The sequence below is a fragment of the Pinus tabuliformis genome, chromosome 1_1, assembly GCF_031772625.1.
Source record: "Pinus tabuliformis cultivar Carrire ecotype Pingquan chromosome 1_1, CPIR1, whole genome shotgun sequence".
Taxonomy (NCBI): Eukaryota; Viridiplantae; Streptophyta; class Pinopsida; order Pinales; family Pinaceae; genus Pinus; species Pinus tabuliformis.
The window spans coordinates 317,820,728-317,828,195 of NC_142297.1; positions in this window are offsets into that span (position 1 = coordinate 317,820,728).

Consider the following 7,468-nt stretch of genomic DNA (forward strand, 5'->3'; position numbering starts at 1 on the left):
TAAGGAGGGTTGGGCAGGAGGGTATATGACTAGCTGCTTGGACATGGGACCATTTCTGATGGTCATGTTTCCTGCACGACAACTTATGTAAGCATCTGCAGTAGCTAACCAAGGCCTTCCCAAAATGAGAGGATATCCAGTAAGCTTTGCCTTTGGTTGCAGAACCAGGAAGTCTGCATGGTATTCCCAAGAGTCAATAGAGACCAAGACATCCTCCACAATCCCTTCGGGCGTCACGGTGGATCGATCTGCTAGTTGCAGTACTGTCGAGGTCTTCCTCAAGGAATCCTGAAGATTGAGTTTGAGCATGGTATCCCTGGTCATCACATTAATGGCAGCCCCCAGATCAATCAAGGTGTGAGGTATGATGGTGCCATTGATGTGGACATCTACTACAGGACTTCCAGGATCTAGATACTTTGGGCAGATGATTTGACCTAACATAAGGTCAGACAGTTGTCCTATGACATTGATGGTTGAGGCATCTTTCTTTCGCCTGCCTGGGTGTTTGAAGCACTTTTCCTTAACCAGTTTGTTGTATATTGGCACATCCTTGATGGCTTGGAGAAGTGGTATTTTCACACACAACTGCTGGAGTTCTCCCAGAAGCTCATCCTCCTCTGGGTTGGGTTGTGTGGTGGCTGTTAGTCTCTCAGGAAAGGGTGGAATAGCCTTTGGTTCACTTTCCTGTTTATCTTCCTCATCCTCTGGGGGAGGAGGTTGGCGATCTGGAAGGGTCTTCCCAGATCGAAGATTGATCTCCTGGATCTCCACAGCATAGGTAGGACATGATGTTTCCCCAGTGTATACCTGCTAGGCCTGTCTATTGTTGGGGTTTGGGTTCGGTTGAGCAGGCATTTGAGGTTGCCTTGGAGGAGCAGGAGGTAAAGGCTAAGGTTGAACTGGTGGTGGAGGCAAAATGGCAGGAGGAGTGTTGTATTGGGGCCTCCACCCCGAATGAGGTGCACTCCACTGAGGCTGTGACTGGGCATGTCAATGATATGAGTGAGAAGTAGGTTGAGTAGGGTACTGAGGTGGATAAGACCATGGAGGAGGCATGGACCAGGAAGGATGAGCAGGGGGACCCCAAGAAGGCATGGGAGTCGATTGGTTGGGGTTGTAATAAGCTTGAGGTGCCCCTTGCATCCCCTGCTGATAAGGTCTAGATCCTTGTGGCCTCCTTTGGTTGATGAAGTAGAGAGGTTCAGTGGGGGCTTCGGTCCCTTGGTACATGGCCTTAAACCCAGGTAAGGTTGGACACTGATTTGTTGGATGGTCCTCCTCACAAACGAAACACACTTCAATCGAATGCAATGGGCATTCGTTCTTAGGGTGTCTTCTTGTGCACCTAGGGCAGAAGACAGCCAAGGCTCTCTCAGCTTCTTCTTTCTTCTGCTGGATCCTGAATGTGTCCAGCTGCATGGCAATGGTCTGTCTCACCTCACTCTTAAGATCTTCTAATTGGTTTGTAAACTCATGTTTGGAGAAAGGGACACCAATGGAGAGGAGATTTCCTCTACCTCGTTTCCTAGCTGCCCTGGAGTGATTTCTAAACACAGTCTTGATGTCCTCATAAGGCAGTTGGTAAATGTCCCCCCCAGCTAACATGTGAAGGGTATCTAAGAGGTCTTCAGGGACTCCTCGGAGCAGAACCAACTTGAGGGATTCAAGATCAAGTGTGCACCTGGCCCGTTTATAGCTAAGTTGGAACCTCTCCTCATAATCCTCTAAGGACTCATCATTTCCCATGGTCATCCGAAAGATTTCTCCCTTGGTTTCCTTAGACCTACAGTAATCCCTGTACTTGGTATTGAAGGCTTGCTGCATCTGAGCCCAAGTAGTGATACTATTCCCAGGTAATCCCATGAACCAGCGTAATGCTGCATCCTTAAGAGTTGAAGGGAAGAGTTTCAGCTTTTGCTCATCTTCAGTATAGTCACAGGTTCTACAAAGGACAGCAAACTCAAACAAGAAGGTATCAGGATCCTCAGTGGTCAGTCCATGGAAGTGAGGCAAGGCGGAGGGGCTAATGTTCTTCATTTTCATCTCTCCATTGGTCTCTCGGATGGGGAAGGCACCTTCTATTCTCTCATCTTCTCTTCTATTATCAGCCATGGCTTCAGATGGAGTGGTCTCTAACTCTTCTTCTTCTATAGGATCTTTGTATATCTCAGGATGTTCACCTATAGGTTCCTCTGGGTCACTGTCACCAAAGAAGAGAGAAGGGTGACTTAGTGATGTGGTGGGGGTGTTGGGTAGGAATTTGCCTGATTTATCTCGGTTCCTACGAGGCATGAAATGGAAAGGACTTTTCTTTTTTGATTGCTTTTGTTTTTTTTTCTTTGGTACCTGCAAAACTGAAACAGAGTGATCTACAACTAACTGTCTTACTGAAATGAAATTGCGGAATTGAAATGCTAGTCTATGAAAGCAGGAAATGCTAGTCTATGAAAGCAGGAAATACTAATCTATGAAAGAAGGAAATGCTAAGCTATGAAAGCAGGAAATGCTAAGCTATGAAAGCAGGAAATGCTAAGCTATGAAAGCAGGAAATGCTAATCTATGAAAGCAGGAAATGTCTATGCTACTTTTGCAGAATGGAAATGAAGCAAACTACTTAGCAGAAGGAAGAGTAGGAAAGTAGAAGAAAAACAAAAATTACTAATACTCTGACGCTTCCCCGGCAACGGCGCCAAAAAGATGGTGAGCTCCAGTATTGCAGCAATAATGCTACAACTCCTGGGGCTTCCTGTCTCTAATTTTATCAACCTGGTAGTTCGTACAAACTTGGAAGCGATGGTGCTGTATGCACAAGTACTAGCTCTTGTCGCAACTGTCACTTGGTCAGCTGGCACAAGTCCGCTAGGGCTCAAGCCAACTTCTATAGGCTCTCATAAGAAGCTTGTTAAATGATGGACGAAAGCTAGCTCAAAGAAAACTAATCTACTTGGCAAAAATGAATTGAAAGCAAACCAAAGCATGGAAACCCTAATCTGACTAGTCTAACCTCTATGATGCAAAAATGTAAATGAAACTTCTACCAATGATGCCATTACTTCTAATAAGTGGAAATGCATGAATCTAAGCTACTTGCATCTGAAAAGACATGTTTTTGTATTTTTTTCTTAAGTGAATGGAGTGATTGTGATTTTATTCTTATTAGGGTTTGGTTGTGCAGAGGTGGTGCAGAAGGAAGGAAAGCGTGGGAAAGGTTGGGGAGGCTAGGAGAGGTCCCTAGGGATCCTTAGCATCCGTCCATAGAGGTTCCTCACGTTCAGAGGCTCAGCAACCGAGTGAGTGGCCTCCTACAGGATGTTTGCAGGGGATTCTACAGGAAACTCAGGGAATCCTACAGGAAGTCTATGAATTTCTACAGGATGTCCTACCGTGGGTGCTTTGGGTGATGGTGAAGTGATGGAATGGTATGGGGAGATATTTAGGGTGGAGATGAAGCTGGTGATGGCTCAGGAGTAGAGAAATAGGATGGAGAACGAATATATGAAGTTGGTTGGTGGATGGAATGCTAACAACGAAAGGTCAAGAGAATGAAACTACGTGAATGGAGGTGTTGGAAGGTAGATGGGCTAAACAGAGGTCAAGGATGTGGCTTTGGGCGTGGTCGAGATGAAGAAGAAGGAAATGGAATGGTAAGGAGCAGTGTAAATAAAACAAATTGCTTATGACTGTCACCAAAAACGAGAATTCATTAACCTATGCTACATGTGCTATGAACTCAACGAACAGCAATGTAAATCGTGAAAAGAAGTGTGCATGAAGCTGTAATGAAGGCGTATGGTTCAAGAGTGAAGTGCATGGAAAGATCTATCATGAACGTGACTGTGTTGCAGCATGCATAAAGTAAAGAACTGCGTTTTTTGGTGGTTGGTGTAGACTGCACCCCAATCTCCAAACAGAGATGGCAGTGGAGGCTCTCTCAACCTTTTTCTTGGAGCTCCAATGTATTATCAACCTCCTATCCTAACTAAACAACTGAAAGCAATTTAACCATGAATTAAACTCACTCAATCTCATAAAAACTAAATCAGCAGACTGTAATTTCGAATTGCATGTTAAAGCAAGGAAATAAAGTGCTGGAACCAAAAGGCAAATAACATTACAAAACAGAGGAGATCTATTGCTCTCAGGTTGGGCCCTAACCTGAGAGCTATAGCTCCCTTAAAAGCTCAGAACTAGATCCAAATCTGCTTGCCTTTATTCATATTCAAAAATCTAATGTCATGCCAAAACTAGCTTACACAAAAACAAACACCGAGCTTGTAACTCGTGAACAGCAATCACAATAGTAATCCCAAGGTTCAAAAAGCTCCTAACATAGGCTACGGCCTGCATATTTATACAAAATGATGATCAGGCTGGCTTCCTTCATTCGTGGGGCTTGGCTGTCCAACTGAAGTCAAACTGATGATCCTGTAGAACGTGTTGGTTGCCTTTGAGCTCGGTGGGGAGAGCTGTTGGAGCTCGGAGTTAAGGGTGACAATTACGAGGGAAGTCATTTAAGGCTGTAGACAACCTCCCTATAAACCTGCAATGTCCTCCTTGCTGTCTCCTTGTCTCCATTTACGTGGTCTTTTGCTCTCTTTAATGCCAAAAACCTGAAATCACCATGTATTAGCCACACAAATATAATGCCTGCCCTTCTTCCTACAAACACACGAATATACTAAGAAATGAATGCATAAGTAGTAAAAGATGAATGGTTGAGCAAGTAAAGTAGGCCAAAATGAGCCCAAATTGTACCAAAAATTGGGGCTCATCAACAATCTTAAAATCTCATGAACTCTCCAGCCAACAATACATGTTGTTGACTTGATGAAGATATCCATAATATTCCGAGTGTTTGATGATGGGATTATGCCAAAAAGAGATGATGCATACAGTTAGGGGGAGCTTGTGATTTTTGATCATTATTGTAGAAGCTATTCATAAAAGGGTCCTTATGAAATCCTTGATGAGCTATATTAACAATGATCCTTTGATAAAGATCATTTCTCAGGAGCACTACATTGAAGAACATGATCTTGTAACCATTCTTTGGACTGTTGTTGAAGATGTTTTCCACTTGATCACTAAGTAGAAATTGGAGCAGCAAAGAAGGCCATCCAATGCTAGAGAAATAGGGAAAATAACTATGTTGTTGGTATTACAGAAGTTGAATGTCTTGACTCAGGGATATAATGTGAGAACAGGTAAATCAAGGACAGTAATAGAGGCAACCTTCAAACAAACAAACACATCTGGGAATGGAGATTGAAGCAAGAGTAGTTGGAAGAATCTAACATAATTGAAGCATTGCAAAAAGTTGTCAACCAGTAGAAAGAATTTAAAAGACAGTCACGGATTGGATATAAAAAAAAAGGGGAGAATGTTGTGTTGTCGAATATAGCTCAGCGTCTTAAGGAGAAGCATAGAGATACAGAGGAATCCTGATTTGAAGAAAGATGGAGAGAATGACAATTTTAGTGGCATTTTCTCTTGATTCGGACTGTGAAGGCCTCCTAAATCTGACTGTGGAGACAATAGAATATGGTGTAGAAGCGTAAAAACTTGGACTTGGACATTTGGTGTATGACTATTTGGAGTCTATTTTGAAGCATTGAAGTGGAGCATCTTTAAGCATTGTTGAAGCCATGATGAAGAAGTTCTGAGACATGAAGAAGGGATAATGTGCTAACTAATTATGAGGCAACAATCCTTCTATCTTGAGTAAAAATAAGAGCACCATAAGAGGGGGAGTAACATACCCATAAAGATCTAATGTTCATAAAGAACAAAAGCAGTTTGATAGGGGGACTAGCTTGACAGGGGGAGTAGTTCAACAGGGGGAGTCCTTGTGCACTCCTTTGCCATTAATGTCAAAGGGGGAGAGAAAAAGAATATTGCCACCAATGAAAAAGGGGGAGAGAAGAAGAATATTGCCACCAATGAAAAAGGGGGAGATTGTTGATCTAGATTGTCATTGATGTCAATATGGCAATATTCTGGATAGCAAATAATGATGTGAAGCCAAACAGAGCAGATCCATGAAGCAACAGGAGCAGGAAGAATTCATCGGAAGCCATCATAGAAGAGATATCGGAAGAAGAGCTATCAGAGCAGTGTATTAGAAGTCATAGGAGTGAAGAGAAGCCACAGGAGCAACAAGACAAGACAAAGCAAATCTATCGCATATGCCAAGAGTAAGAGCAATATCAGAGGTAGGAAGAAACCATGGAAACCTTTTAAAAGTTCACAACACATAAACCGGAGGAGTTAACATATCACATTGGCGGGTTCTATTATATGCCACCATACAAAAACCCCGATTACGATTTGATATGCAGACCTAACCGCTCCATTAGAATACACCGTAATGTTATATCGTGTCCACCTCATCGGAACTTTCATATCACAAGTCTTAACAGTATGTCATGGAAAAACGCTGATTGTGATATGTACCGCGGACCGGATGGTTCCATTATCATACACCTTAATACTATATCTCATCCATCGTATGAACTTTCATATTGTAGGTCATAAAGGTCACGATAAAACCTCTGATTGCGATATAATATTGTGGATCCGCTGCACCATTATAACATGACTTTATACAATATCGCATCCGCAGTATCGCTAGTTTCTAAGAGATGTCAAACCATCGATTGTAATAAGGTTGTGGACCCAAAAAATTTACTAACAACTGCTTAATATCATATCGCATCCGCTCCGTCAGTAGTAGGGGAATTGCTATGTTATGTGCAAACCTCCGAAAATTGCGATTGTGAGATTAATGGAATAACTCTGATTTTCATGAATGTTGTGATTGCGATTAATGTGATAATGTTGCAGTTGTGATTGCGATTAATTTGGGACCTCCATGTGACCTTGGATGAATATTAAAGAAAAAGGGCCTCTCTTATAAAATCTTTTAATGTGCAAACTCATAAGTCAGCATCTCCTCCCAATGAACGTGTCTTTTGGTTATTGGCAAAAGTCATATATATAAAAGTTGAAATGCTTCACTTTAGGTAATGAATCTTGTTCATCTAACACAATGAAGAAGTAACAGTTCACAAATCGTGAACTTGAAGAAACAGAGAAAGCTGAAGGTCAAGCGAGAAGGAAGGAAGTCGAAGGTCCAGCAGGAAAGAAGGAAGCTGAAGGTCGAGAAATTCTGTTGATTGGGTTAATCTTTGAAAGGCTCAAACCTGTGATGAATTAGAAGAAGTACAAACCTCAACTTGAAGATTTTTTTTTTTTTTGATGATCTGTTTGACCTTGAACCAATGAAGTGCACTGCAATAATCAGAAAGATTGGCTCATCTTCTATTCGGATCAGTCTTCAGAACAGTTGGCTCGGATCTCTATGCGAATCTGTTAAAACAATACAGTGGACTCAGACAGTGCCCCTCATGGTCTCATCACCTATCGAACAATCTTTTGACCTGATTCATCTTGGAAGGATCAGACC